Source organism: Coregonus clupeaformis, chromosome 25 (genome assembly GCF_020615455.1).
Source record: "Coregonus clupeaformis isolate EN_2021a chromosome 25, ASM2061545v1, whole genome shotgun sequence".
NCBI classification, from domain to species: Eukaryota; Metazoa; Chordata; class Actinopteri; order Salmoniformes; family Salmonidae; genus Coregonus; species Coregonus clupeaformis.
In genome coordinates this window covers 21,806,135-21,813,009 of record NC_059216.1, presented here as the reverse complement: position 1 = coordinate 21,813,009, position 6,875 = coordinate 21,806,135, and positions in this window count along the sequence as shown.

Genomic DNA, 6,875 nt, shown 5'->3' with positions numbered 1-6,875 from the left:
GGAAGGGAGACATCCCAGTGGCAGATGTAGGAAGAGTATTGTGGGCATACTCAACCCAAGGCAACTGAGAGACCCAGGAGGTGGGGTTGGAAGAGACCAGACAGCGTAGCGTTGATTCCATCTTCTGGTTGGCTCTCTCCGCCTGACCATTGGATTGGGGGTGAAAACCAGATGTGAGACTGACCGTAGCTCCAATGGCCAAACAGAAGGACTTCCAGACAGCAGAGGTAAACTGAGGGCCACGGTCGGAAACGATATCACTGGGCAAACCGTGGACCCTGAAAACCTCCTAACCAGGATCTCGGACGTCTCCGAGGCAGAGGGAAGCTTGGCAATTGGCACAAAGTGGGGCGAACTTGCTGAATCTGTCCACGATAGTCAGAACGACCGTGTTCCCCTCAGAAGCGGGCAACCCCGTGACGAAGTCCAGGGCCAGATGCGACCATGGTCGCCGGGGAATAGGAAGGGGGTGAAGTAGTCCAGAGCTGGGCCGATTGGTACTCTTATTCTGCGCACACACTGGACAGGCAGCAACAAAACCCCGAGTATCCTCGGCCATGGCAGGCCACCAAAAACGTCTGCGAAGAAACGCCATAGTCCGAGCCACGCCAGGGCGACAAGCCATCTTGCTGGCGTGGGACCATTTGAGGACAGCAGGACGAACCGACTCAGGCACAAACAACCGACCGGGTGGACCGTTACCGGGACCGGGCTGAGTCCGAAGGGCCGCCAGCACCTCCTCCTCAATCTTCCACATAACTGCTCCCACGACGCAGTTCCGGGGGAGGATTGTCTCGGTCTTGGACCCACTCTCCTCCGTCTTGGAGAACATCCGGGACAAGGCGTCCGCCTTGCCGTTCTTAGATCCAGGTCGGAACGTCAGGGCAAACTTGAATCGTCCGAAAAACAACGCCACCTGGCCTGACGGGAGTTGAGACGCTTTAGCCGATTGCACGTAAGCAAGATTCTTGTGGTCCGTCCAGACAATAAACGGTTGCTCCGCCTCCAACCAGTGGCGCCACTCCTCCAAGGCAAGTTTCACCGCGAGTAGCTCCCGGTTACCCACATCGTAATTCCTCTCCGCAGGCGAAAGGCGACGAGAGTAGTAGGCGCAGGGATGGAGTTTACTGTCCGTGGAGCATCGCTGCGACAGGATGGCGCCAACTCCCACATCAGACGCGTCCACTTCAACGATCGAACTGACGGGCCGTGTCCGGTTGAGAGAGAATCGGTGCGTTGGTGAATCGCCTCTTCAAATCCAGAAACGCTCGATCCGCCTCCGGATTCCACTTGAAGGTCCTGATGCTGGAAGTCAAGGCAGTTAACGGAGCGGCCACACGGCTGTAATCCCGGATGAATCTGCGGTAGAAATTCGCAAACCCCAAAAATCTCTGGAGCTGCAATCTCGCACCGGGCTGGGCCCATTCCAGAACCGCTCTAACCTTCTCCTGGTCCATCCTAATCTCTCCCCTGGAGATGATGTACCCGAGAAAGGATGTCGTGTGGGCGTGAAACTCGCACTTCTCGGCCTTCACAAACAGGCGATTCTCCAACAATCGCTGCAGAACCTGCCGGACATGCTGGACGTGGTCGGAAGGTTCCTTCGAGAAGATCAGAATGTCATCCAGGTAAACAAACACAAAGAGACCGATCATATCTCTCAGGACGTCGTTCACCATACTCTGGAATACCGCTGGAGCATTGGTCAGTCCAAACGGCATCACCTGATACTCGAGTGACCCATCGGTGTATTGAAACCCGTCAACCACTCGTCCCCCTCTCTGATCCGGACCAGGTGATACGCATTGCGTAGGTCTAGCTTGGTGAACACCGTAGCACCCTGTAAGGAGTCGAAGGCAGAACTCATCAAGGGCAGGGGATACTTGTTCTTGACCGTGATGTCATTCAACCCCGATAATCAATACACGGTCGAAGAGAGCCATCCTTCTTACCCACAAAGAAGAATCCTGCCCCCCAGGGGTGATGACGAGGGACGAACGAGACCAGCAGCTAGGGACTCCTTGATGTAGGTCTCCAACGCCTCACGTTCAGGTCGGGAGATACTGTATAACCTTCCCTTGGGGTAGACAGCTCCAGGGACCAGGTTGATGGCACAATCATATGGTCGGTGGGGAGGGAGTGACAGAGCCTTCTGCTTACTGAAAACTTCCCCCAAATCGTGATATGTCTCGGGAACCAGGGACAAATCTGGGGGTTTAGCCTCAATCACCTGACTGGGAACCGAATGGGGGCAGGCAGTCTTGAGACAGTTAGCATGACAATCAAGGCTCCAACTCGTTACCTTGCCCGTCACCCAATCGAACGTGGGATTGTGTTCCTTCAGCCAGGGGTATCCAAGGACCAGAGGAACATGGGAAGACGGCAGAATGAAGAATGAAATCATCTCAGAATGATTCCCCGACAACCGCATCTTAACCGGTTCAGTCCTCATCGTGATACGTGCCAGACTACTGCCGTTCAGAGTGGTAGCTTCAATGGCTTCCGGCAATTGCTCCTTGGAAAGCCCCAGCTGTTCCACCAACTCGGCATCTAGAAAGCTTCCATCGGCACCTGAATCGATAAAAGCGTTAATCGCTAAGCTCTGATTCCTGTTCATAAGGGTAGCCGGAAACGGGGTCTGACAGAGGTATTGAGAGGTCGAAACTGGCTCGCTAAAAGTCCTCCCAACTTTAGCGAGCCGCGCAGTTTGACGCACCCGACTGGATCCTGAGAAGCTGATCGGTTGGACGGAACCCATTGCTTCTCCCTCCTTCGCTCTCGGACTCGATTATCCACCCGAATAGACAAAGCTACCAAGCTGTCCAGGTCACTAGGCTCCGGATAGGAGATCAACTCATCCTTGAGCTGCTCCGACAGACCCTGGTAAAAGGCCGCTTGCAGAGACTCCTCGTTCCACCCACTCTCCACAGCCAACGTCTTGAACTCGATCACGAAGTCGGCCACGCTACAGTTCCTTGGCGAAGCGAAAACAGGCGCCTAGCTGCGTCCCCTCCTCGGACGGAATGGTCGAAGAGCTTCCTCATCTCGGCCGTGAACCCCTGGTATGAAGCCATGCAGGGATCCTGTCGTTCCCAAACGGCTGAAGCCCACTCCAGCGCTCGACCACGCAGCAACTCAATCACAAAGGCTATCCTAGCCTTGTCTGTGGCATAAGAGTAGGGCTGTAGATCGAACACTAGTCCACACTGCATAAGGAAGGAACGGCATCTTCCCAGCTCTCCCTCATACTTATCCGGCGTCGGAACCTTGGGCTCACGGATGGACACAGCTTCAGAAGCGGCAGGCGAGATGGGTGAAACCGGTAGTGGCTCCTCCACCGGACACTTGCGTTGGTTCTGGACCTCCGTCAGACCGGTAGAAAGGTTCCGAACTGACAACGCGATCTCCTGTAGTACCGTGCTATGATGGCCCAACATCCTCTCCTGCTGGGTAATAGCATGGCGAACAGAGTCCAGGTCCGCTGGGTTCATTACTGGCCGGATCGTTCTGTCACGGTTAACTAAGCCAGAACCCAGAAGCAGACCAGGACACGGTACGTGAGACAAAGGTGAGTGTTTATTAATAGAGTCCGAGTGAAGCTGAATAATCCAGGGAACAGAGCGGGTGGCGTGGATGGGTTGTTGAGGGTGCAGTGGTTGGTCCGGTACTGGCTCGGCAGCCGCCGACCATCAGGCAGAGGTTGGGTGAAGGTTCCGGTGAGAGACTGCAGACAGAACAAAACGGAGGTCAGTACACAGCAAGTCAAAAAGGTGCAAAACAACAAAACTAACACTACTGGCTCAGAGACTGATACGCTGACAACATACTGTTCATGGCTAACGATCCGGCAGGAACTGGATGTTGGGCCAGAGCCTAAGAAGGGTGATGATCAGGACCAGGTGTGCAGATTGCTGATGGGATGCAGGTGCGGAAACCCAGAGCGCTCCCCGGAGCGTTCCCGAACCCTCGGGAAACTGGAGAATACGAGCAGGAACACTAGTCACCAGACAGGACCCGACTCAGACAGCCGGGATCGTCACAGATGGATTCTCTTACACATTCAAAATACATGTTTTTGTGCAAAAGGCAGGATGAGAGGTGGATTTAAAATGCTGAGACAAATCGATTTATTTAAGACCTCTAGTACTGAACTGTCCTTGTTATGATATAGAACACATTTTATATTCTATTTGGTGTTGACAACATGTAGAATGTTGCATGATGCCCTCTTAATTATGTGAGCATTTTGACTGATTTTCACCATAGGGGCTAGACTGTTGCCCTGCTCAGCATGCAGTTAACATTTTCACACCCTCCCAATAATCCCTCTGATTGGCAACCATTTTGCATAATGGCGACCCATGTGTTTTTGATAGATTCATTTCATTGAATCACTGTGATAAACTTTTATAACAGCTATCATTTACCTGCAGCAAATGTAGACCTCTTTTGGAGATGACCTAAGGCCTATAAATTATATCCAAAGTCCCCAGCTATATTTCCTTTGTGGGGTGTTTATGTAAATTCAGCCAGCCCCAAGCGGCTATATGATATGCTATGCTCTGTGAAATTGCCATCTTTGTCTAGAATGCCTACCCCCAACCACTACCACCATTACCTTCATTTCAATCTCAGCACGCAATCGGAATATTCTCCCTTAGCTATTCCTAACAGATCTAATGAATGTATTGCCCCAAAGGTGAATGCCATAATTGATAAAAAAAACACAATGTTTTCGCCTAGGCTGGGTGCTGGACGTGTGGAGACATCAAAGTCGTGCAGCACGCCACACCGCGGCTCTATTTCATCCTAGTTAATGAGCAAACGGCGAGAGTGCTTCTGGGTCACCGTGGGAACATGCCCGGCGAGGTCACTTCAAAGGCATGATAATGAAGGATTAAGTGTAAATCACAGTGATGGTTTAGTCCCTGCGTTACATTTCCCACTGTCGCCGTCTATTTGATTAACAAATCATTGCAATATGATCTGGTAAAATGTGTCCGCTGTCATTTTCCTTGTCCATCTTACTCTACATAAATCCCTAATATCCAGATTACCGGATATACAAAGTGGGCAATGGACCTTTTATAAAGCCCTGATGATAGTGATGAAATATCCTTTAATTACAGCCCTATATCTCTTTGGTGTATTCATATTTTAATGTAATGCTGTGCTTGCTTTCTTAATTGCCTCTTAGGGGGGTGTTGTCAAATGATAGGGACAGGATAGAACAGAAGTGATTTCAAAATGGTGGCCTCCCGCTTTATCCATCCAGTCTGTTTTAGTGCTCCTCTATCCAAGAAGAGGAGTTGTCAGCAGGAGAATATGGATACATTACATATCTTACCCATGGTCCTCTCCTTCAGTGTGTAACCCTGACCATCTCTCACCTTGGCCCTTCCAAAGTCCTTCTCGTTAGGGGGTTGCCCATAAGTGCAGCTGAAGAGATTTATGCACCTGTAGGCCCTCCGAGTGCACTCCACCAGAGAGGCACTCTTGTCAGCACACACTCCAAATGATATGAGGAGGCTATACCCTTGAAGGGGTTTCTTTAAAAAATAGGTGCCTCTCGGGATAATTATTCAGTCAAGTGGTTGTTTATGACACGCCTTGATAAAGTGTCCAAAATTATTATGGATTTAAGCATTGGTTATGACTAAGGTCAAAGACGGGGTCAAGGTTTTTCAGAGGGTTCTAAAGATGGTTCTAAAACATTACAGGCGATAATCTTTACATTTACGCCTATAAACCACAGCAACAGCAAATATAATCCAGGATACATACATTAATAAGATCAACAGCATTTCAGTATCCATACAGGCATATTTGATAGTTTTAGTTTCGCAGCGATTAGTGGAGGTTGTGACAGGCAGCTGAGATTGGGCAGTCTCGCTGGCCAGAGTGGGAAATCAGGCTCATTTAGCTGCAAGCTCCGAGGTGGCTCTCATTTCACCTGAGCTCTGTAATGTTTAATTGGCCTCATTATGTAATTAACTTAGCAAATGTAGCTCTTCCCCTCAAGAGCACAGCGTTAAACAGTAGCAGATCAAGAGGCGTCCCAAAGTCACTCCATCATACACACTACAGTGTCAGCATGTAGGCCTACAGATGTAGGATCTTAATTTGATCACTCTTGTTGCTGAGAATGTTCCTGCACAGCAGGAAATACAAACTTGGAGTGTATTCAATGTTTAAAAAGGCTTCTAAAGTTTGTAATTTCCACTTTAAAATGTCAGACTTGATTTGCCCTAACGAAAAAGCTATCAACTCCTAAAAAAATGTCTATTCATTATAATCAACATAATAATTCACATTTCCTGTTGCTGCAGGATTATTTCCCTGCTGTAACAAACTGGCTCAAATTAGGATCCTACATCTGTATATAAGAGCTGCTGCTGGACATTGGACCTGAAGTTTTAGGAACATTTCCAAGGTCTCAGCAATATTGTTTTGGACGTGTAGCTACAGCTCTTTGTTTTACTCTCTATTCCCAACAGCTTAACCCTGTGATAAATGTGTTATGTCAACCAAATAACCGATAACAAACCTAAGGAACTGCAGTACAAGTTGGTGCTTAGGCTAGTTCAATATAGCTACTGTAGGAGAGTATGTTCTGTAATGTATTACAGATGTCTTCTGGCCGTATGGAGAGTGTAGTGTATTTGTGTGCGTTGGTTTAGGATGTTTGTTCTACAGTCATCGTAACAAGGACAAACACTACAGTAGTGTCAATGGCACACCATCTTGTCAAGGATCCTTGAAAGGCTGCAGTCTTGTCTGATAATGGTTGCATATCGTTTTTTTTCTCCTTTGGGGAATAAAACAAACGAATGGTAGATTAAACAAAAAAGGCCACGATATGAATCTGTGTTGTC